Source organism: Drosophila montana, unplaced genomic scaffold (genome assembly GCF_035044405.1).
Source record: "Drosophila montana isolate Dmon_TW-CO22-7 unplaced genomic scaffold, ASM3504440v1 contig_1761_1, whole genome shotgun sequence".
Taxonomy (NCBI): Eukaryota; Metazoa; Arthropoda; class Insecta; order Diptera; family Drosophilidae; genus Drosophila; species Drosophila montana.
In genome coordinates, this window is record NW_026996690.1 from 348822 (window position 1) to 375093 (window position 26272).

General features: G+C 40.5%; 1 protein-coding gene across 2 annotated transcripts in view; it reads left to right on the top strand.

Annotated features, from left to right (window-relative positions):
- Positions 1–26272, top strand: part of Antp (Antennapedia) — a 129030-nt gene that overhangs the window by 33458 nt on the left and 69300 nt on the right. For both annotated transcript variants that reach the window (XM_064700410.1, XM_064700413.1), the window contains exon 2: positions 2582–2664. The gene's annotated coding sequence lies outside the window, so the exon portion shown is untranslated. The remainder of the gene's footprint in view (positions 1–2581; positions 2665–26272) is intronic.

Below are 26272 nucleotides of genomic sequence, written 5' to 3' on the forward strand. Positions count from 1 at the left end.
ACCCACCGGCTCCAAGGGTATTCGTATTCGCCGAATACGTGCCCTGGAGCATGTCTGACGCTGAGCGCGCATGGATTTCTAATGGGGATCGATAGGTATTCATGATCGCGATGGATTCACTTTCTTTTTCGGCTATGCTTAATGCCTGAGCAGCCTATTTGGATGTTGGTCTCTAGAGCAATTCCTCGACCCGGTTTTAAGACGAGATTCCAATAATAGGTTGCGTTATGAATCAAACCTGGGATCGAGCATTTTTTTTTTTAAATTATTTGTTTCAAACGAAGAACTTCTGAGAGAGACCTAGTCCCAGCCCCAAAGCAGACCTAGTCTGAGCCATTGCACTTATCTAATCATTCTTCATAGTTGTCAATTTTGGGAATATATGAAACTTACCGCACATCTTGCATGAATGTGTCTAAATTATGTGTGACAAACCAAGGTATCAATCAAAGCCTGGATTCGGGTTTACGAATCGAACCAGGGGCGGGAGGCAGGGTGCTAGTTCGAACTGTGCACTGAACCACAACAATTTTATTTGGATTTGTAGCCGCGACTTCAAGTGATTGAGTATATATTTAATATTAATAACTATAAAGGAAATTGGGGTGATACTTCTATATAGTAGGAATCAAATTCTTAAATTAAATAACCTTTTACATACGGAAAACGCAACAGCATCCAGTAAAATTAATTATATCTGATCGCAAAATGTGATTTAAGTTTGCAAGCCCAAGAAACGTTTTCTCTGATTTCTCTGAATGACTTGCCTTAAGGTTCGGCTGAGCTCAGGTTTTCACGTCAAATTTCTTTAAATTTTCGGATTCTTTTGGAACTTTATATAAATTAAATTAATAAAATGTACATTCATATTTTTATTGATGCTAATGAATTATTCATATTTAATGTCCAAAGCTTAAAGAAAATTATTTTCGAAAAACAAAAAATTGATCGTACCGTTTTTGTATAAACATGATTCAACTAATCCGTTTTAGGGCTCGGTCTATGATAAATATAAATGGGAGTTGTGCGAATTGGTTCGGTTCAAAGGCCGTTTTGATTTGTTTACAAATGTGATCCTGTGAAAGATCTGTATCAACATATTGGGTCTCTCACGTGGGGCAATGCCGCAAAGAAACAACAGCAATTCGCAGATCCGTTGTTATCTGTGCAATTATTTCGATATCCATTTAAAGACCACCTCAAAAAAAAAGGCAGAGAAACACAAAAAACTGCTTCCTGGGAGCTGCTGACATTTTCCCACCTTTTAATGTCAGCGCCCAGCTCGCATATGGAGCCCAGCCACACGACCCGGTGGCTCCAAAAGCTGGCCGCTGCCAATGCCAATATCCGACTGGGGCATTGCCACTGCGACTGCGACTGTCAGGTTGGCTGCTGTCATATCCTTTTGTGGCTGGGGCAGCCGCGCGGCTCGCCTGGCAGAAAATTTGAGCGCGCTTCTCATTCATTTGCGCCAAATGTCATTATTGTTGCTCGTTTGTTGTTGGCTCTGGCTCCAGTTGCTGCTGCTGCTGCTGCAGGCGGCATCTTTCGCCACTTTGCTGCATGTGGCAGGCAGAGCCACTGGCTGTGGGTCTTTTGTAAGACTCCCTCGTTAAACAGATTATTTTCACACCCGTGTCGCGTCGCCGAGCTGCTGCCAATTTGGTGAAGCTCCGAGCTCTGCAGGCGTTAATAATGCGATTTCAATGCAATCGCTGGCCAAATTCAAAGGTTTTCCTTTGCCTTGAAAGTGCGAAGTGCTTGCCACAGCGTCGCGCATCGAGGAATATGAAAGCGACAGCCGCTGCCGTCGAGTGACACATGTATGCACTTGGTTTAGACACAGAACTCGAACTTATGCCCTAACAATGGCCCCCGGCTGCCAGGCACAATCATTGCCATCGCTTTTGGGGGCTGTTAATTGCAAATGATCGTGAATGCTTTAGCCCCGAATGAGATACGCCAAATGGCTGTTAACAAACACAATATCCAAAAGAGAAATGCCTGCATGAACTGTGCCTGTTTCTTAAACCGACCTAAAGAGATTTCATTTTATTTTTACTATTTATAGCAAATAATTTTGTTTTTTTTTCGTACTTTTAATGCTTTTCGATGAGATATTGGTAATTAATTGCAGAAGGTATGTTCCCCCTCAGCCAAAATAAATGAAATATGTATATTATTATAATTATTATCATTATTGGGATTATTAGTATAGGAAACAGTCATAGTCGATTAGTTAAAAGCAACTAGTTTTATTCCAAGTATATCACACTCAAGACCAAATAACTGGCCTAATTCTTAAGATTAAACAAATCATAAATCAATTGTTTTTATTAAATTGTTATATATTAATATTATATTCCATTTCATCAAACTGATTACGCATAAGAAACAAGCACAGCTAGCACAGATGACTCACAGATGATAGGCAGCTGCACAGTTGCTGCCCGCTGCCGCTAGAGGGACATTTGAATTATTTGGTGCATGCGCAAGATTTTTGGTTCTGTTCTTAGTTAGGGAAATTCAAATTTACACTAAAAATAGTAAGAAAGCACATTTGTTTTTCGACTCGTTGCAGCTGAATTTTTGGATTATCTATCACTAGCAAATTGGATTAGCCGCTTGAGCGGAATTTATGGATTACCAAGAGCATCACAAAAGGTAAGCAAATTGATCAAATTGCCGTCGATAATTCGGTTTCGGCAACACATGTTTAACCCATGCCCCGCCAACACGTGAGGCTGCTTAACCACTTGGCCGCACCACAGAGCGAGCAGCCACTTGCTTATTGGCAAACAGAGCGGCCTATTAATCCTAAGTGCTTCCTGTGATTTTATGCAAATTGAACATATCGCCGGGCAGCACAACATTGCTCCCAGCTGCCCCAACCTGCCCTCCCTCTCCACTGCTCATGCTTGGAGCCACGCTCTGTGGCTTGCGGAACGAGCCGCGCTTTCAATGTACAAATGACAGTTGACTGTGACATAAAACAGCGGCTTAAAGCACTGGCCTGGCCAAAAGAAGACGTTAAGAGTTGTTGCAGTTGCATGTCAGCAGCAACAGCAGCAGCAGCAGCAACAACAACAGCACGACAATTTTCCCTCGCCAAAAGACATTTTCATTTATTCATTGATAATGTTTTAAGCCCTTAAACAACAACGTTGCGAACGGAGACGACGACAAAGCGCGGCCAAAAGGCAATGAGAAGCGAAAAACATGCGACAAAACAACATAATTTAAATTTTGCGCATGCATCAGTCGCGGCCACGCTGCAACATGTTGCTGCAACACGCCAACAGCAAACCCAGCGCTGCCACAGCAGTTGCTGCCTCGTAATCCGGTAGCCAACGCTGCGTTTGAGTCCATTCGATTTGCTTTGAATGAAAATGAAATTATCGCATTATTAACTATGAGCCCAGCGACTGAGGCTGCACCCTGGCCAACATTATGGCCGGGGGCATGTGGCATGTGGCAGGAGGCACAGATGCAGATGCAGACAAGCCTTGTTAGCCTGGCCAAAGCGCACTTGGTGCTTAGAACCGCCTGCTCCAGCCTGAGCCAGGGCATATTTAACAATAAAATGAATTGTTAATTCTGTTGCACTTTTTCCTCATCTTGTTGTTGCAGTTGTTGTTGTTGTTTTAGTTGTAGTTGTAGTTGTCTGGTCCGGCTGGTGAGCTGCTGGATGTGAACGTGGATGCGGCCGCTCTGCTCGAGCAGTTGTAATGCGCAAGTGCCTTTATCTGTGGCACAATCGCACGCTCAGCTGCGAGGCACTGCGAAACGGTGCGGCACACAATTGCGCACAGTGGGCAACATTGCAAAAATTGCTGTCAAAAATTAAAAACCTCTTTAGGCACGAGTTTTCATTCGTTCAGTTTACTATACATTTCAATTTATTCAATTATGCTGCTTCCGTCATAAGAACTACACATAAAGCACAGAACAATATAATATACATTTCTTGTTTAATCTAGAACCAGAAAAATAAAATGTCTAAAAGGCTGAAAGTTGCCTAAAATTTGGGGCAATTATTTCCAAATTTAGGTTTAACGATGATTGAGCTAGGTTCTAAGAGCTTCATAAACTAATACAAGGCAATATTTTATAAAGCAAAATATATAGCCTGAATACATTTGTGAAATATATAGCCACAAGAAGAAAAATAAAAATAATACAAGCCATATTTTACATTTTTTACATCGTAGCGCGAGCTGCATTTGGTGTTGGTAGAGGGAGATTTAGGGTATCCCCTAGTCAGGAATTCCCGACGAGAGCCTCCTAATCGTTTTATTTTTTATTTGGAAAATCCAAAATGATTTTTATTATTTAACTATTCTATTTCCATTGCAGTACTTCTTAATTGTTCGTCGTTCTTTAAATATGTTTTTGAACACCTAATTATCATTAGGCGCCCACTGTGCACCTACAAAGACTGTCTGGGCCACTTCTGGCGGTCTTTTCAAGCAAAATGCCGAACTTGTTTTGGGCCAAAAAACGAATGGCCAGAACAATTGTTAACGCGTCCGCTAAGTCGGCGAATTGTCCATTCACAATGCCCGTCTGGGGCTCCGAATGGGACTGGGACTGGGACTGGGGCTGAGACTGGGACTGGGACTGGGACTGGGCCAGAATCTGTTGTGGTCACATTAACGCAGGCCTTTTGGGCCTCTGGGCCGCGTGTTGCGCTTGTCTGGCTGGGCTGCCGGCCTGCGGAGCTGGCGGTGCGCAAATGTCTTGTTCCATAGAATTTGAAACGGAAACATTGAACACTTTGTTTTGGTTCTTGTATCACATTTTGCTTTTGTTACTGCTGCTGCAGTTGCTAAAGTTGTTGTTGTTGTTGTTGTTGTTGTTGTTGTTGTTGGTCGTTTTGCTTGAGCTTCGCGTTTGTAAGCGCGCGCATGCGTAGCACTCGCATTTGGCCAGTCACGCAACGTGGCTTGGCATTGGGCTTGGAGCTGGGATTGGAAGCTAGCGGGGATTGGCGCTTATCCAGTGCACGTTAGCCAGCGGACTTTAGTCAAAATTAACAAGGCTCAAAACACAGTTTTGAGTGCATGCAAATTCGTTGTCAAAATAAAACAAAAATAATACAAAAAAAAAGAAAGGAAAAGAACAGAACCCGAAACCAACAGCCAAAAGGCAACAGATTCGCCAGCCCGAGCCCAGAGGCTGCCTGCTCGAGTCGCAGCTAAGCGATAAATGAGTTACTGACGTCTGTGCATGTGCATGTCCAGACGCGAGATCCGATGCCCAACAATAACGCTCCAGGCAGGCAGCGCAGGCAGAGCAGGCAGGTGCACGGCCAGTTAAGGTTTCAGGTCGCAGTTCTCAGTTTCAGTTCTCAGTTCTCTCTGGTGCCTGCGCAGGTTGCACTGCAGCATTTCAACAGCCTTCAATATCATTTCAAGACATGCTCATATGTAAATTTATGCACTCTCCAGCGTCTGGCGGGGGTGGGCACTGGACGGGTGGGCGGCGGGTCTTTGAGAGCGGCTGCAAAAGATGAAATATGCGTTGGGTTGCATAAATCTACTAATTGATCAGCGGCTAACATGATTTTTATCTTTTGAGAACTTAATTATTTTCTGTTCTCCATGTTCCAAAGTGCGACTGTCGACTTCCAATTGGAATCGATACGTGCTCCGACCAACTGACAGGAACAACGCACCAGAGCCCCGGGGCCCGATGTGAAGGAATGCGAAGGTTGTTCGCTCGTTTCCCCAACAGTTTGGCTTATGAGACTTAGCTCACCTGATTGTACCTCATATCAATAGAGAGTTTTAAGCCAATTAATTGTGGTATTATATCACAGAATATGTACTTACTTCCTTACGAATGATTGAATATTATTTTGAGTAGGGCAGCTAAAATTGGCTTTAAACATAGTATCTAAAGACACTAAGCAGATGGAAATGGAGTGTTAAGCATAGGCAAAGAAATACATTTAAAGTGATTTGAAAACATTTAGTAAGCAAATAAAAGTTTCAGTACTTGTTAGTTAATAATAGTGCGTAGATGTCGCACTCCAATACGTTTATTATGTAAACGAACTAAAAAAAACTACATTATTTTGTTTATGTATGCGACTAAAATTTTTTACATTTCAAAGTAAGCTCATTTTGAAATTCTCTATAAATATTTCAATTGTTTGTATGGCCTAACTAGTTTCCAGTTCTCAATGTCAAAAATTATAAACTTAGCCAAAATGTAGATGAATTTTAAAAATATAAATGTCAAAAAAAAAGTTGAATATGTTTATTAGTTCTCGACTAACAATATAATTTTTTTCTGTTCTCAGCTTTTACCTCTTGTACTCATAAATATTTAATGAAGTAACAATCATATTTATTTTTTTAAATAATATTATTTAGATCGCAGTGAAATGCAATTTAATCCAAATTTAACAATATATTTATCATAATATAATTAAGAGTATTTTCCATTTTATATCGTCAATTTTTAACTCTAACATTCTTAATTATTTGGCTGCTAGAAAAAATATATTTTTTTTTTTTTTTTTGTTTGTTTATTGTATTGGAAAATTGGAAAAAATATATTTAAAAATGTCGAATTGCTTAAAAATATTATTTACACGCACTGAAAGTCAAATAGAAAAGAAGTTAAATATAAAGAGTTAAATTTATAATATTTTCGTTTAAATATCTTCAGCTTTGAATTTAAACAATATTTTTTTTTTAATTCGAATATTTTTAATTATATTATTTACTCACACTGAATATCAATTATAAAATATAAAGTTAATTATTCACAAAACAATTTATAATAATTTCCTTAACTCTTCAACTTTTAAGTCAAAAGTTCTTCATTATTTGATTTATTAACACTAATATAAACTAGTTTATAGCTCAGGGATTTCTAATAGCTAAAAAGTTTTTACTAAAAAAAAAAAGAAGTTAATCGGAATATTTCACACAGGGTTGCAAAAGAATTGGGCCCCACGTGATCAGTTAATTCGGCACTCAAAGTGTTTGGCAAAAAGTCATTAGCTCCAAAAGGGTCAGACGTGCAAATAGCCAAAGACATTTGATTCTTGGCCAAAGCTAAGCTACATACATAGTACATATATAGGTCTGCGTGTGTTTGTTTATGTAGTTGGCCGATTGCCTTTGACGATCGAAAGTTGTACTTCGCGCCGTTTTCGGAAGCGGCAGCAAATTTATGTTAATGTAATTGAACTATAAATAGACTCAATCCGAACTTAATATTCAATTCAGGAACGTTCAATTTTGTTTTGCAAAAATATCCGCAAGTTTGGCAATGACATAAAATATTTGAGAAAAACAAATGCAAATTCAAAAATTTGAATTTGAATTCGAATTCTTTCATCAAACAAACGCAATTCCTGGTGCTTGTCCCAAGGCACCGGCAACTTGTTTCGCTTTCCAGTGCAAACGAGAGAGAGAGAGAGAGAGAAAGAAAGATATGTTTCCAGTGAGAGCAGCATGGCACACCAAATAAAAATTGGCGGGAAGCCATGCAGCTGTTGCGTGGGAGCGAGATGGCTGGCATGCAAAGAGCGCATGGAACGGTAAAACAGGATAAGAGCATGCCTGTGCGCTCTCTTTGCCGCTGCTCAAATGCTCTTCGGCCTGCGCAGCTGTTATATGCGCGCTTTCGCTCTCGCTGGCGCTCTCTTCGGGGTTGCTGAGTGCATCCGAAAGATGCCATGTGTTTTTCTCTGGCCATGGCTGTTGATAGTATCTTGAAGATACTTATTCGTTGGTGGATGATGACGAGCATTTAGCATTCGCCACTCAAAGTCTTCGCATGGCAGCCCGTTGCCAGGCCGACGCTCTTCAATGGCTGAAATGGAACACAAATTGCCGACGGCAAATCATGGCCGCTGTTCCATCAATTTGCGCTCTCTTTCTACGCGTTTCTATTGTTCTTGCTGTTATGATGTGTGAGTGTGTTTCTGTGTGTGTGTGTGTGTGTGTGTGTGTGTCTGTGTCGGTTTATGGGTTGATCAATGTAAATTGACGTGCTATATGGAAGAGGCCATTGCGCGTTTCTCCCTTTTCAAACAATAAGCAAAGCTGAGACGAGCCAAACTTTCAGCCAAAAATTGCCACAAAAAAAAAAACCTAACTGAGCCTGGCGATGTCCTTGAAAATGTCAGCGATAGTGCTTGATATATGTTACTTTAAATATATTTGAGTTGTTTCCACAAATGTTATGCAAAAGCCGACGGAAAATGTATGTTATGTTAGTTGGCATATTTAAGGTTTTACATTCACCGATATATTATATTTATTTATTGCGAATTGCATTTACTTAAAAGGTTGTCAAGCAATGTGCATTTTTTAAATGAAAACCTTTTAAGAAACCTGAAATTTTCAAAATAACTTTAGTATATTTGGAATGCGCAGATTTCTTAAAGATTTCAACTACTTTTTCCTGGATTTAAAATTGTGTTTCTTATTTATCTTGTCCAAATTATTAAGTACTAGAGTAAATAATTTTATTTATTCCATATTTGGCAGTCTCATTTTATCATTCTCATTTTATTGATCTGTTCCATTACCAGCATATCTTTCAAATTGTTATAATTTATTATTTTACGTTAATTCAGAAATCAGCACTTTGCAGTTATCTTCAAATTGTTTTTTGTGGCGTCTTTTAACTTGATGTCAAATCGATTTTAGTATTTATTTCCCAAACAGTTTTTTCTGGCTTCCCCTATTAAATACAATGTTCATGTGCTCATCTTCTGTAGTTTTTTTTTCGATTCTTATTCAACTTTTGTTGGTTTTTCTTGTGCTTTTAGATTTTTTTTATTTTTGTTTTTGGAGGAATTGGCACTTAAGTTACTCAAGTGGAAAAAAGTTTTTGTTTTTCGTTTACTCGATATAACTACACACATACATATATATATACATATATATATTAAAAACAACAACAAGCAGTCACACACACACACACACACAAAACACGCAGATACTAACATCATGCCACATTCTGTTCAAGTTTTGCTGGGGTTGTGCGCGAAGAGGGCAACTGCTGGGATGAACGGGGCCCGGCCTGTCAGCTGGATTTCTTCATGGGGGAATTCTTGGATCTCTGTGCGTTATTTCTGTTATTTTCCTTTTTTTTTTTGTTTGTTTTTCTTGCTTTCGGTTTGACTGCTGCCCGCACCACTTTTGTCGCTGTTTTGTTTTTCCGATTCAATTGAAGGCTGACAGCCGCAAAATTTTCATTATGAAATTGGATCGTTGTCAATTTATCGAGAGACGTCGCGTTGCCCACTTTACTAGGGCTCTTTAAATGTTTATTAGATGCAGGCAGACGGCCTCTAAATTGCTGACACCTGTTGTGCATTTTTTTGCCCGCCCTTTTTTACGGCGTTTATTTTTTACCTGTCTGCTGCAGGGATGCCTTTTTAGATTTTCACTTACATTAACATTTGCCGCTACAAATCGCTGCTCACCTTGAGCCGCAGTCGCTGCTGGGCGGCATTCGCTGAACGTTAAGTGAAAACCAGCGGAGAGATTCCAATGCGCTGCAGTCGAGTGCGCGCCTCAGTGGCCACCCGGCTCCAAAGAGCGCTACCTTCCCCCTACCATCTCGCCCATTCCGCCCATACTCAGTTCCACTTGCCGCAGTTCATAAATTAAAGTCAAAGCCGCCGCCTCCGTCTGCAGCTCGGACTCCAACTCCAACTCCGACTCAAATCCGCCCTGTCCCCGTCTGCGTCTCCAGCTCCAGCTCCTATTCCGTTTGCCGTTTGCTAGTGATGTGATAATTGCGGCTTGGCTTATTTTGTTCGCCATTTAATTGTTGTAATTTGTGCGTTTGCCGCTGTGGCTGTGGCTGCGGCTGCTACTGCTATTATTTTCATGTACTAGTTGTTTTTTTTTTTTTTGCTCAGTTTTCCCTTTTATTTTTCAAGCCAATTTATTCGAGTTTTCGCCTCGAGTTTAGCGAAATTGTTCAACAAATTCTCGCTGGCACGCATTGCTGCATGCAGATACTTAGACACACACACACACACACACAAAGAGACACACGCATACGAGTCGCTGGAGATACGGATACCCTTTTGGCCATTGTTGTTGGCCGTTGGCTGCTGGCAATTGCAATGAATGTTGTTACTTTAGCCTCACTTGCACCTTTACGCTTCGTGGTTTGTGTCTAAGCTTTGACGTGCACTTCCTTTTCATGTTCACGGAAGCGTGACAAAAATAAAAGCCGGCAAAAAAATATACAAAAACTATATAGCTACAATAAGCCGAATATATACAAAGTATAGTAGACAGCAAAAAATGTGTACAAATTGTGTATTAAAGGCCAAGGCAAATTATTAAATTCCCCAATTTATTGCTGAAATATTTGCCATATTTGTAGATACCATTATTTGTATTTATTTTGAGAGAAGTAAGAGAAGTCATAGAAAGCTTTAAGCTGAATTGTATTTACTGAAAGCGTTATCTTTAGATTTATTTATGCATATTTATTGAGCTTTAACTTACTTATTTTCCTATGTATTTAATTTTAAACAGTAATAATATAGAGCTTAAAGCTGAATTGTATTTACTCCTGAAAGCTTTAACTTAAGTCTAAATAAATTATCTGCGTCTTTAAATACGCAGAAGTCATATAGAGCTTTAAGATGAACTTTATCTATTAAACGCACTGACAGATTCAGCGTTAAATCTGCCTTTTTATCAGTTTTACCGTTGTAGCTTTTATACGGGCAACTGTAACTGCTCATATTTTAGAGAAATCTCACTAATTAAACTTCTCATTTCCTGTGCCTACCAAAACCTCAAAAACCTTCACCTGCCCTTTCCGCAGGCTCTGGGCAGCTTAGACCCAGGCATAAACATCAAAACAAAATGTTTTCGTAATATGCACTGAAACAAACGTAAAAACACAAGCCGAAAGCAAAGCTCAAGACTAAAGACGACATCAAAAAAATAAAACATATACGAAATACAAAAAACAAATTCCGCACAATTCTCGTGTGCTAAATTCCCTAGCGAAGGTTCCAAGAAAAAAAAACTATATATATATATAAATGTATATATATTTGTTACCGAGAACATTTAAAGAACCTCGGAGACCGCAAGGGAACTTTGACATTTTCCTTTTTGTGATCAACGTCTCCACATCCGCAGCCGCTGCCGCTGCCCCTTCCACACCTCTCTCTTCTGTCATTGCGCTGAACGTTTTCATGTTTTTGAGCACAGAAGTTTTTGGGATTATTTTTGTGCGACTTTTCGGGCATGTGAAGCCAATGCTAAAGCTGAAGCTGAAACTCTGAAGTTGAAGCCAAAGTTGAGGTTGACTTTTTGACGCTTTCGTAGAATAACATGGACTTTTGTTTCATCTTTTATTCTGTTTCTGGTTCTGGTTCTGCGGTTGCTGTTGCTAGCTGCCGAGCTGTCACCTCCGGGTTGGCATGTCATCGGCTGAAGACCCCAAAAACTGGCCATTGTATTTCTGGGGCATTTGCCCCCGCCTACCCTCAAGCAGCTGCCATAATCGCGCTAACAAAGCTGACCTTCGAAGGGTATAAGCGTGTGTGTCTGTGTGTGTGTGTGTGTGTGTGTGTGCCGCGCCTACTTCACTTGCAGGACATTGAAGCCCTTGACGTTGGCTTCTTATGCCTGCATTTGTGTTTGATTGTGTCCCCAACGAGGCGCTCGGCAATAAATCAAAGTCGCCAAACTACAGCAAAGTGTCGGATGTCGGAGTTTTGCAAATTACTTGGAAGTGTGCCCCATGGCCATCGTCATTGCCCCGCATCAGCCCCTGGGAATCATCCAACTCCCTCTCTCTCTCTCTCTCACACACACACACAAATACACTGCCACTTGATAGTACGCTCAGCTAAGTGGATCAACATATGTGGGTGTTGCTCTCTAGTTGAGATGTGTTCGTGAGAAAAATAGGATGTGTTTTCTTACTCACAGTTTCACTTAAAATTATTTTTGTCTTAGTCAAGTGAAATACATATTTATTTTTGTATAAGGAACAGACCAAGAATAATTTTGAATTTTTTTTAAAATTTTTTTTTGTCTAAAAAATATTTAATTAGTTTCAAAAGAGTCAGTTAAAATAGTTAAGATTATCTACGATTATATACATTGTATATAGAAGATAGAATTCATGAATAAATAATTTGTTTACATATATGTAGATATAGAATTTGTTGCATGAAAAAATATTCAGAAAAAATGTAATAAATAATTGTAATATATATTGTATAATTACTTGGCTTCCGAATTCAATCGCAATAATTGCGTCTTACTGATATCTACATATATAGCATATATGTATACATTACTTTATATATAAACTTACATTCAATAGCGCGTAGTAAATGGCAATTATTACTTATGGATAGGAATTTCCATTTTATCCGAACTGAATTTTTATTTATTTATTTTGTTTTCTTATGTTTTGCTGCACACAAGGTTTAAAAAATAGACGCAACGATACAGTAAAACGTGCGTGTGAAGGAAAAAACAAAAGAAAATAACGTAATAAACTTTGATATTGGTATCGGAGGCAGGGCCACCATCCGGAAAATTAAGCTAATCAGTTGCTCGGCTGGCGATTATTGGGTAGGCGCCACAAGTAACACAACAAAACAAGAGTCAACAATAAATAAATAAATCAAATAAATCAACATAAGCAACAACAACAACAATAACAAGAAAACGTATCGAGAACAAAAACTTGCGACGTAGCCAAGTGATTTGGATAAGTTAAAAGCTGAAAACGGAAGCGTGGGCTGGCCAAATTTAGAGGGTGTTGGGTCTACAACTGCCCGGCAAATATTTGACATTATATACATTATATACATAAATCAGTCAGCGAGCGTGACATGATTTCTGTGCGCCTTTGTGCTCATAATTAGAAAATTAGTTGGAAGCCGAAGCGGATTCAAAATTGCAAAACTGAACTTGTTTCTGGGGCTCGCCTTGAAGTGGGTTTGAGTGGAGCCGAGAAGTTGGGATCGCTGCTAAGTGCTAAGTAGCTCGAGCAGGCAGCTGACAGAGTGGGAGCTGCAGCTGGAGCTGACTGACAACGATGCCGGCGGCGGCGCTGGCGGAGCTGCCAGCCACTTTGACAGACTATTATGCGGGAAAAGGTTTCTTTCACTTTCATGGGGGCTCTGTGGAGGGACGCTGCCAACTGCAAAGATGTTCGGCGCTCGCTGCGGAACTGTCATTTCCGTTTTACTTGTAAAATGAACATGGAAGTATTTGAGGCAGCCGACAAAGTGGCGTACAAGCGGACAGACCAAACCAGACCAGACCAGCGCAGAGCAGAGCGGAGCAGAGCAGACCTGGCAGGAGCACGAATGCGAGCAGGAGCAGCAGCTGACGCTGACTTGTTATATACTAAACTGCTGCCTGAGACTCTGACTGAGGCTGAGACTGAGACAGGCAAACGGAAGGATGAACCAAACAGGCAGACGGGCAGACAGACGGATGGACAAACAGACACAGAGGGGCGGGCGGACTGAATGGTGGATCTGGAACTGAAACCGAAACCGAGAACGGGACGGACAGCATTGCGTTTAACGTATTTCGCAAAAGTTTCGGTTTCGTGTGTTTTCGCAGCTCGTCTAAAGGAAATTGCCAGCAGCAGCGCATTGACTCTCCAGCTGAACGATGTGCTGGAATGGGATGGGAACGGGAGGAAGGGGCAAGGGGGTGGGTTGGCAATAAGGGGCGGCAACGCAGCCAAGCATTGCACGCTACTCTCCCGGCTGAAGGTAACAACGCAAGAAAATGCCAGGCAGCAAGACAGGCAGAACTGACGTAAAAAGATTTCTGTATGCTGCTCCGGGGGCTGGCATCCCGGCAAACCAGCCAGCAGTCCGGGTAGCTGTTTTTACTCCCTCGCTGTTGGGGGTGTCTGCTCCCGCCCAGGTCCCCTCGCCCTGCCTTGGTAATCATCATGAAGTGTTTGCGCATTTTCAAAATAATAAATGTATCTTTAAACGTTGCGCTGAATTCGACGCTTTGTTTATTTACTACCTGGCGCAGGTTGTGCAATCAAAACGAAAGGAAAATGGATGAAAATGAAATTGAAATTGAACTGGCCATTTCATTACAAAACGTGCTTCAATGCCGCACACAAGAATCAAGTGAATTTTACTTTTAAAACGAATATCATTTGGATGCCAAAATCCGTCTATGAAATTGATGGTAAATCGATACAATTCAAAGTAAATACATATACTAAGAAATATATATGTGGGTTGTCGATTTGAAAAAGATCAAAAATATAAGTCTTTTTAAAAACCTACTTTTCAAAAAAACAAGAATGATTTAATAACTTAGTAGACATTTCCCTTTTGCAGATCTGCTGAGTTAGGTGAAAATATACTTTTAACAGAATATATTGCCAAACAAGATCCTATGATTTCACATTTTTTTCCCCTATAAAATAACATTTTGCAAATATGTAGGTAGCATAGTTGAACTTATAAATGCCGAGGTTGGTTAAAATATATTAATAAAGAAAAAAGTCATTCAAGAAACTACTTTTGGACCAATCGTTCTTAACTTTCAAGATGATAGCTTTCAAACTGAGAGACTAGTTCGCATAGAAACAGATTGGTTGACAGACAGATATGGCTATATCGATGCGGCTGTTGATGCTGATCTAGAATATATATACTTAATGGAGTCGGAGGGTATAACAAATTTTTAAAAATGGATTGAGTTTTTATGCAGTTATTGGAATAAATTGCTTGGTCGCAAATCAGTAAGCGCTCAGGAACTTGATCAATCAGCATGCTAACAAATATATAATAATATTTCTGCATTGCATTTCATTTTTATTTTATGCACACACACACAACATATAAAATAAAGTATGGGCATTTGAGTTGCATTCCAGCACGTTAAATAATTTGCTATTTATAGGAACCCGCATATTTGAAGCAGATTTGCGAGGCAGGCACAGGGCAAGCACAAAAAAACACAACCAATTCATTTCCACGAATTACTTTGGCAGCTTATCGACACTTTTAAATGTGAAAAGATAATATGTTCAATTATGAGGAATTATATAAAAATGCATAAAAATTCTTGTGACTTAAGTATTAAATTGTATTTTTAATTGGGCAAACGGACATTCTTTAATAATGTGCCGTATTTAAGGCTTTTGCATCCTGAGTTATAATTCTTGGTCTGCATTTGACACATATCCGAAAAGCTGAAGTTTTTCACTTGCGATGCACAATTTTCCATTTTACTTTTTGCTTTTCTTGATAAAACAACAACTATTAAAATTTGTAAATTTTAATGAAAAATCTAGCAGAATGCAAAAGCCACTTCAAAAGGCTGGCAGACGTTACGTCCCCCTGCTTGCAGCCAGCGCCGGTGACATGAATGCTGACAACGTGTCTTAGTTTGCACAAAACGAGCTCCAGAGATGTACGCACACACACAAGCACACACACACATAGACATAGTCGGTGTCAGTAGCAGTCCAGGATATGGATACGAAGCACGGACACGGATGCTGCCATAAGCGCACACACATTGAAGTTTTAAGGCAGCGGGTGCCAGTTGTTGACTCCTTTGCTTGTGTGTCTGTGTGTGTGTGTGGGTGTGTGTGTGTGTGTCGACACTTTTGCCAGGCATGTCATGTAACAGGAATTTTAATTTAATTACACTTTCCAGAAGCTGCCAAGTGGCAACGAGCAGCAACACCGAGATTGAGGCGCCCCCAAAGTGCCGTAGTCTGGGCAGCAGCCCAGGCAAAAGTAGGTGTGCACATTAATAGATTAGCCGAGTATGCAGCCAACTGATAAGAAATCAATAAAAATCAGCCTGGCATAATTCATGCGCCCATTTGCGCCCTGTCTGGCGATGCTTATCGCGCTGTAGACCCCAAAAGCAGTCCCAATCCCGCCCCCTGCCCGCTCAACGCTTTACCTGTACCGCAGGCAAGTGCAAATTCAATATTCATAATTTGAATTGAAAGAATTTTGGCCAACGGCATCGCGACGACACAAAAATCAATAAGCCAAATTCTTTGCGAGACTCGAAAACTTTTTACAGGTAATTTCGCGGCGCCTTTTATTTGCCGTTTGCTGCTTTGTCATATCAATAGACTCGCTCCTGGCTGGTCCTTGAATACATAGCCCCCATCAGCCCCTCCTTCTCCACAGCGTGCTGTCTCCTGCTCCTATTCTCGCTTTCTCTGAGCCTCTGGCACAAGGCCGCAATGAGTTCGTGCCAAAAAATAATTTCCGACTCGCAGACGCGCGGCGACTTTGCTGCACTTATTGTTGTTATCAACGCCTGAAATATGGCATTTTAATTTTATTAGCTGCCTTGCCAGCTCACACACACACAAACACAGCCAAGCACTGCGCTGCGATGGCGTTGACAAGGCTGGGCAATTTAGCACAGTGGAATGAAGAGTGCGAAAATTGGGTTAGAAATAAATATATTTGATTGCGACTACGTATAATATAATAGGGAAACATTTCATTGAATCCAGCAATAAATTGTTTCTTATCGATTTTTATACATTTTTTTTTGCTGCTTTGTTAAGTTTTTGTGAATCAAGTTTTGAATTATTACGATGATTTAAACATTTAGAATACCATTAAATTACAATAAATTTAAATGCTTCAAATAAAAAATAAAAATATATGAACTAAATGCTTTATAATCAATGAATATTTGATATAAGCTAATTGTGTATTGAAAAATATTAACCAATAATAACAGTAATATTAATAATGAAAGAATAATAATAAAAATAATAATAATAATAAAAACGATAATAATATCATTAATATTAATACTAATAATAATAATAATAATATTTATAATCAATAATAACTTTTATTTGGGCTATTAATGTCTAGGCTTACAATCATAATAATATTATAATTGTAATAAATGGTTATTTATTGTAAAGTTATATGTTTCTTCTAAGATATGCTTAGTTTCTGAGCTGGAAGTGGGATTTGGCTAGACATTATTAAAAATAAGTAGCTGAATAATAGAATAAATGCAAATTATGCTATCAATTAGTAAAAAATAATCAATTATATTGAACTAAACCTAGAAAACAATTTATGGGTATAAAGACAACCCATCCTATTCCATTGGCACCCATTGTACTATTGTTTTCCATATTGTTGTTATTGAATTGTTCTTGCAACAGCCTGTGGCTGTGGCCGCCAGCTGAGAGTCGCTGTGGCAACTGCGCATGCTGCGCACTGTCTGCGTCGGAGTTAAGAGAATAAAGTTTATGGGCGCCCATCGAAGAGCCATCAAGGAACAGTTTAGCATCTAAAATTAAGTTGTTCGCTGGGGCCAGGCCGAAACTTATTGCCACTTAAGGTTGCGTTATTATGTTGCAGCTCTCAGCCGGCCCCCCAAAACGCTCTTAAGCCAGCCGCATCAGGTCAATAATTTATGCCTTAGTCTGCTCTTTCAGTTTTGGCCCGGTTTACGCTTTGCTTCTGTTGTCATTTGGACGCGCCTTTGCGTGCCTTTTGTTAAGTATTTCGTTTGAGCGTTTTTATTCTCAACGTCGCTCGTGGAGCGTTTTTTGGCTGGCTCCTCTGGCGGCCACCGACGCGGAGGCGGCTAGTTGGCAAATTGGCGGCGCTGCGTGCGGGGCAGTCAAGAGCTTCAAGCGCAATTCTCGTGCCGTTATAAAAAAATAAAACAAAACCAGCAAAGAAAAGGCAAATTTTCCAGTGCTTAGTGTCATGGAAATTGCCTCTGGCCACAAATTGCCGCCGGCAAAATTGCGCTGAAAAAAGAATCCGCCCGGTGCTGTGCGAAGTTAATGTGTGTGTCTGAGTTGTTGTTGCTGTTGCTGTTGCTGTTGCTCCGTGGGTGTCGCTTGGCGATCGCGGTGATGAGCTGGCGCCGATGCTGAGGCTGCCACAGCAAGACAGTCACTGCCCCTGCCACCGCGAGGCCATAGAAAGCGATCATGTGCCCCATAACGCAAATGAAATTGTTGTGCACAATTATACTGGAAAAACGAAAACTGCGCCTCCGAACCAAGCGGAAAAAGTTCCACACATAACAAGCGGCAGCCCTCACACAAGATTCGTCTTCTAATTTCGGTTTCAGCTCTGACAATTGAAAGACAACCACGTTCGAGGCGGCACTTTCGGCTGACTCAGGTGAATAGTAGCTCCATAAATATGATAGATTTCCGTAATAATAACTGCAAGTCTTAAGAGTTGTATTTTGTTTTCAATCTTCTAGTTTTGTTTTGTTTCGACTTCATTAAAGTTGGTCAACTTTGAACTTTGCTGTGCTTTGTGCTGCTGCAGCAGCTGCTCACAATATTTTGAACTACTTTGCAACTTTGTTGCACTTGGCCAACTGTGAAAGCCAATGACAAACTGTCGAAATGTTTTGTTGCCTCCTTAACAATATATAAATCCCATTTATTGACCAGTATTCGTGCTGCTGTAGATCTGGTCGATTGTCAAAACTTTTATGATGTCCGTGGGAAAAAAATATTTGGCAGAAAAATGCAATAATATTTTTTTGGAGAAAAACTCTTTCTAGCTTAATAATATATATATAGGTAAAAAATATATGTTCTGACATGTATGCATATAAGTTTTTATTCAAAAAATAAACAACGTTTGTTGTAAGATACAAGAAAAATGTTGTTATTTCTTTTCACAGTTTTCTCTGCGAAAATATAATAATATTCAAAAAGGTGGAAATCATTTTTTTAGGAAAATTCGTTTATGTTCCGAAAAGCTTTTAAGAACGCCTATATCATGTTATTGATATCAGAGCCTTTAACAGCAAGCTATAGAATATTTTGAATACAAGTTTATATATATCCTATGCATGTAAAATAATTTCGAAATGTTGACATCATATATAATCAAAATGTCCTCATATATAACTAAAATGACATAGTTATCATAATAAAAGTCATATGTGCCTTATATCCGACACTCTAGATCCTCTTCTGATTGTCTGTTTTCACTTAAAGTATGATCCTACATTTTCCCCTCAACATACTATACGATTCATTCGAGATTATATGCGCTCAACTCTCGAGGCAAGATCATTTTTGTGTGTTTAGTCATAATGTAAGGCAATCGGCCCGCAGTTTGGCCAATGTTCAGATTCCGGTATGGCATCTGGAATCTGTTTCATGTGTCGCATTTTATTTTTACCTGCCCGTGCCCACATGAGAGATGTTCCATTGCACGGCAAATGCTCTCCTGGCGCCCCGCATTTCACAAAATTTAATGCATTTCATTGCCGCAAGGAAACAACAACAACAACAATAAAATGTGTAACGCATGAGATGAAAAGCAGCGCAGGACAAAAAAACACAAAAACAAGCATTGAAAATCAAAAAAAAATTAAAAAAAATAAAGGAAACAGCAGCAAGGCAAAAATTTTAAACATGGCGCGAACATAATGTCCTGTGTCCTTGCCCGGTACCGCCAACCCCGCAGTCTGCCCTTCCGCCCGTCCATCTGTCCGGGAGCTCGTTTCGTTTGCAGCTTTTTCTTTTTTTGCAGCGTTGCTTTGCGAATTTCCCTTCTGCTGTTGTTGTGAAAATCGAACATTGATTTATGGCGTGTGTGTGGCGAGGAAAAAAGTGTGGCCCCTGGCAGCAGGAGCAGGAGCAGGAGGAGGAGATGAAGCGGCGGCAGAGGCGAGCAAAGGTTCTACACAGCCGCGGGTCGAGCCTGATGACGATGATGCTGATGAGCTGGAATTGTTTTTGATATGTTGCGCACATATGCAGGTCGCAGATACCCTTCCCCCCTATCCTCGCACACTTTCAGTTGCGATTATTATTTGTGACACACTCGTGCACACACACCGACACGCACACATACACACACACACACACGCGCACATACGCAAAGGACGCAGCCATTCGCCTGCGTCGTCCCTCATTTTGCATTGAATGGAAATGCATTTACAACAACAACGGCGGGGGAAATAAAAAAACATTGTAAATGCAATTCGTAGGGCATAAATTTAAAAAACGCGTGTCACATGTCGATTCTCGATTGTTCGCAAATTAATATATAAAATACGCGCTGCGAACTGCGAGCTGCAAAAATTGCGGCTGCTGTTTGCGGTTTTTGCATTGTTCAATTTCGCTTTTGCGGTTTTTAGTTGAAATGCGCAATGTTAAGCATCGATTTGTACCTGGAATATATTCGGATTTGTGCCAAAATGAGTTCGATCGGTGTCACTTAACAACAATTAAATGCAATGCTTCAGTTTATGATTTATGCTCGAAAAGTGCAAGAATACAAACCATGCAAAAGTAGGGAACGAATCGAACCGTTTTGATTTGGCTTGTGAACCAATGTTAATGTGCTTGATCCACGTAGTAGATATCAAAATCAGTTCGTATTTCTTTGTTTAAATTTAAGTTCGAATAACTATAAAATATGTTAAGTTTAATCTGAATAGAAACACTGTCAACGGAGGCTGATCCAGTTAGTAATTATATATTTCGAAATATTTTAAGAACTGCTTTTTAAAAATATCAGAAACAATTTTATTTTGTATTAAATGAGCTGATCAGAATAATAGCGTTCTTTATATTGACAGACATTAACCCAAATCAGTTACGAAGGGGTTGTTGTAAAAATATATGTAACTCACAGAAGGAAGCATCTCCGACCGCATTAAGTGTATATATATGAGGCCGAGGAGCTGAGCCATGACCTTCTGTTTATCCGTTTGTCTCGACTACAGACTACAGAAGCTATAGACTTGAAATTAGATATAAAAATTAGACTTTCCCATATCTCCTCCAACTTTCATTATTTCGATAAATATAGGTTGTGAGACATGTTATGATAGCTAGATAAGGTATATATATTTTGGATCAGAAACGGATAAAGATATATATTATAATATTTCATTTTTTGAATGCCTCACCCATTCCCCTAAAACTATAACTATGGGTATATATAGAATCGTGTTTATGCCATTTTGAAGCCGTGAAATTTATATAAAGATCGGACTATAATTACTGGTGTTCATTGAGAATGCATATTCCATAAATATTGTGGGGTAAGTCGAAGTTGAGGTTGTTTCAACTGGCAGCTTGGTGCAAGACATATCCTAGTTGGGCACTCTAGACAGGATCACTTTTTTTAATTGATTTGATTTATTCTTTAACAAATAAAAATATATTTCTTTAAGCCAAAAATTGAATATCTCTAGCAGCAAAATATTCACCTTATTCAAAAAGTATTCCAACTCTTTCTTTTCGCTCCTCCTCTGAACCCCTTTCCCAACATAAACATTAACATTATCCCTAATACCTATGAGTTTTTTAGAGATTGGTCTGTTGGCTATATATATTCATATTCTTTATGAGCTTTTACGCCTTTTTCCCGATGTTTATTGCTAACGACAACCGTTTACAGCTGCCGCAGACCTAGGAAAACAGTTCAATTAGAAGCCTGCTCTTAGGCTCGGGTGTAGAGTTGGAGTTGGAGGAGGCCCCCTGGGCCTGGGTCTCTTGAAAGGCATTTGGCAAATGAATTCATTTATTTCATATTGCGATGAATCAGCTGCGACTTGCAATTGCCATTTCATTGTGATGGGGGCGGATCGACGCTCAGGGGGCGTGCTGTGGTTGAGACTGCGGCCGGTAAGCAAAATGAGAATTGCAGAAAACGCCACAAAATCGACAAACGATGCGCTGCGCCCTCGAATTGCGAACCAGCTGCGGATTAAGTTGTGAATCGTGATGCTGACTGCGACGGCGACTGCGACTGCAAGTGGACGAGCTTGGAGTCTGAAGAGTTGGGTCTGTGTTCGGTTGTGCCCTGCCCGCGGTGATTAATCCATGAACTCTGGGCTCAGCAGATTTGCAACGGCAGATACTCGGAGTGCTTGCAACAGATGCAGACGCGCCTTCCACCTGGTCCGAGTTAAAGACGCTGGCGCAGATCCAGACGCAGTCGCAGACGCAGTCAGAGGCCCCTGTGGCCCCTGCTCGGAGACGGGGAGCAGGCGATATTTAACCCATGATTACAATGTTTGTAAATTTTGGTGTGTCTTTACCCTTCAGACGGCCCGTCTCCTGCCGCCTGCCATCTTGTTTTCACCTTGCGGCCAATTTGTTCGAGAAACTGTTCGGACTCCGCGACTCGACAGCGCGCAAAATGCACCTAAATTTGCCCTGGCCACTGCAGCTGCTGCCACAGAAAGAGCGAGTGAGAGAGAGGGAGACGGAAGTTTGCGCTGAGGATGTTTGGGGGCATCATTTGGGTCCTCGATTGGCTGGGCTGCCGCACGCCTGGTAGTTGAGCAATTTATTATTGCCGCAAATTGATTTTTATCTACGCTTAATCGATTGCTGCGCACGTATGTTCCTAGGCCATTCACATGTGCCCATGGATGGGGGGAAGGCCCGGCATGGGATGTGGGGAGTGTGCTGGGGAGTGCAGTGGATTAAGGAAATTATTTATGTTAGTTCACACGTTGTTTTACACGTAATTTATTAACAGCGTTTTCTAGCGCAAACGATGCGACCTTGGGGCAAATGGGCATCGATTATGCCGCCGTGTTAGAAATTGTCGGCTTCGACGTCGCAATCGCAATCGACGTCTCCTTCGCCGTCGCCGTCACAGTCGCAGTCGGCGCAGCAGTCATTGGCTGTGTGTCTGTCGGGTGTGAAGGTGATTTACAGTGGGTAGGTGTACATGCATGATTCGGTCATTTTTCAGCTCGCCTTAGATATTTATGACAGAGAAATGAGCGCCAATTGCCGCAATTACCGGCGCGTGTTTAGCCAGCGGTGATTTTTAGGATCGGCCAATACTGATTCGAGCTAAAATGTGTTAGCCAGAGGATATGAATTGCATAGAGCTAAACTTATTCCATTCCTTTTTATTGCACTTGTTAGCACACGTTTTCCTATGAAGTTACAGATCATTAGATTGCACTCAAATTATTCTATATAAATTATTATTCTAACATTTGCATGAGCTAAATATTAAAATTGTTTATAGGTATTTAATCAAATACAATTTCAAGCAATCTCTTTATATAAAACTGTTTGTCCTGACTGACTGACTGACCGACTTATTGACTTATTGACTGACTGACTGATTGGTGATCAACGCACAGCCCATACCGTAAGATTTAGCAAGCTGTAATGTTCACTGTAGTTACCTTATGTGATGAAGGCACGTTAAGACGGGGCTTTGGGCATTTATGGAAAAATCGCAACCTATCGAAAACTCGTTTGCTTGAAATGTTTTTGTTTACCACCGATCGGGCTCAAACTCATTTTCAAATATCTTTGTTCAAATTGATTTTAGGGGCTTTTCACACTTTTCGAAAAATACATTTCTTCTTGGTGGAAATGGGGGTCAAAGATTTGGTAGGTGACGTTTCGCGCTCAAATTCATTTTCAAGGATATATATGAAAAATCATTTGAGAGATGTTTGACATTTTTCGCAAAATCAAAGCTTCCTAGGAAGAAAGTGCGATTCAAAGATTTTTTTGATGAAGGTTTTAGTTTTGTCCGTTTTGCTTCAAACTTATTTTCAAAGCTCTACATAAGAACTTAATGAATACGTGATTTAGCCATTTGTGAAATTTGCTCCATTTGTCTGTCGATCCGTTCGTTTAAAACAGGCTCTGATTGACGCTTAAATTAATCATATATATCAACCGTGAGATTAAGCCCACTTTAATGTCTATCCGTATGTATGAGACCATAAGAGCTAGAGAATTGAAACATAGAATATACCTCCTTCTATGGCCCTTGCAGATTAAACTTAAATTAACATTTAAGAAACGAGCATGAAATCAATATAAATCGATATCGAAATACTTTTTTAGAGCATACCTATGTGGACTCTCGTATAATATAACCAGATCCAGACAATTCTTAAAAGCGCATTCTTAGAGGTATATTATAGGTCCTTGGAATTGACACACATTTAGATGTCATAGCTATAATAATTGTAATGGCAGCTCTCTGCTAGGTGTAGGGTATCTGCTAGTCATTCACTCCCGACAGTAGCGCTCTTATTTGTTTATCATCATTATCAACGTACATTTCCTGATCCACTCTTCAATTCCTTAATGATACGATATTGATAAGATGATACTGTCACCATGCTCAAATACAAATAATCCCATATCCACCTTTAACTGTTAAAGCTAAAACCCAGAGAATACTTCTATAATATTACGAAAATCGACGGACAGCAACGGCGGCCGCAACAATATAAAAATAAAAAAAAAAAACAAGAGGAAAAAGTCGACATGCACTTTTATCAGAGGGTAATAATTCATTACACACTTTTATGCGGCCCCTCCCCCGGCTGCTGCCATGCCCCTCGCTGCTGTTGCTGCCGTTGTTTTACGCCTTAAACCATGAGCAGAGCAGCAGCAGCAGCAGCATCGGATGTGCTGCATTTACCGCATTGGACATGACCCTGCCCCGCTGTCGGCTGTCCATAGCCCTCTTCTATATACTCTATGAGCCGTTTACTTGGAAACGGGCAACGGCAACGGCAACGGCAACGGGACGGGAGTGGGACGGGAAACGGGACCGGTAACTGGAATGGTCAGTTGATTGTTTCTTGTAGCTTGCGTGATGGTTACAAGCGCAGAGGGCGGGCCTGTGGGTTAGACGGCGGCAGAGGGTGAAAGATGTGTTCATCAGCGTTAACATGAGACTGGCAGCTTTTAACGGTTTCACGAGTAACTGTTTGTGATAAGGCCAGAACGCGTCGGTGCTGGCCCACGGCACGCACCTATGTGTGAGTAGGGCGGCCAAGCACCTGGGCAGGCACGGCTGTGGATAAGCCACTCGCTTGGCCAGAGCTCAATTAACTAATTGTACACAAAGGACTGCAATCAAGTTTGGTGCCACAGCCCAGCGGAATTGTGTGAATAATATACATTAATTGCGTACCAGTTAACACACACACACACACACACAGACGCACACATAGAAAAAGGCGCTGCCCGAAAAGAGGGTTGGGTCGACATCATCATGTCGCTTGATGGATAAGATTTCAGGCGGCTGGAACGGGTCTCTAAAAAGGACTAGGAACAGCGCCCGGAACCAGGACCAAGCATTCGCCCAGGCAGGCAGGCAGCAGGCAAACCGAGCGCCATAAATCAATGTAACTGTCAACGTCATCGGCATCAGCAGAGCGTCAATATTAGCAGCAGCAGCAACAACAGCAACAACAAGAACAGCAACGACAACAACGACGAACAACCCCCGAAGTATGCAGCAGTAATCAGAGCTCTGGCCTAGCCACGCCCATTAACTCATGCGCCCATCGGCCATGACTGTGAGTGTGTGAGAGAGAAAGAGACCGAGAGGGAGTGAGAGAGAGTGCGATGGGAGCTTGTTTAGTTTGGGTTTCATTTTGCATAGGCAACACTTTTTCTAACGATGACGTCAGCAAACATGCAATAAGTAAATTGTTTCAAACTGTCAACCCGCACACACACACACACCCACACACACTCACACATACGTGCATACACATATACAGGCGCATTTTAGCTGCATATGTATAAGTGGTTTCCTCGTTTATAACGCTCAGCAGACAGACAGGATATTACAAGCTGCTTGTGGGGGAAATTAGATCTTCCAACTGCGTCTTAACACACAAGACAACATCTCAGAATCCGAACCAGACTCAATCTCAACCACACACACACACACAGCTGAATAAGTGGGAAAAGTCAAAGTCCATGTCCCCGGAGGCGTTTGGCGCCAGCAAATACATGTTGCACTTAATTGGAATGATTCCGTCTGTGAAATATGATTTTAGTTCACATTTTTGTAGAGAGCGGGGCATGGAATGCTCCATATGACATATAGAAATACTTGAGATTTTGGGCAGGCATAATATATTAAATTTTTAATTTAATCCCCATTCAATTCACGGAAAAAGTTGGCACTTAAGTTGAGAAAACTAAATAAAATCGATTCTTTTATACTTTTTTTTTGAATTGGTACTATATTTAAGAAACAAATAATATAAAAGAATAATATTTTTATTCTTTAATTGAACAATTGTACTGTTTAAATATGTATTACTAGCGGGTACAACGCGGCCTTGCCCGTGGCACGTATGTTATAAAATAAATGTTCTCAAAAAGCTTTGAAAATGATTTTGAAACTGATCGGACGGTTAACAAACAACTTTCATACAAACGTTTTCCGCCAATTTACCACTGTTACGGGTGGAATTTCGCAAATCGCTGAAGCCCGTATTCATTATATTCTTAT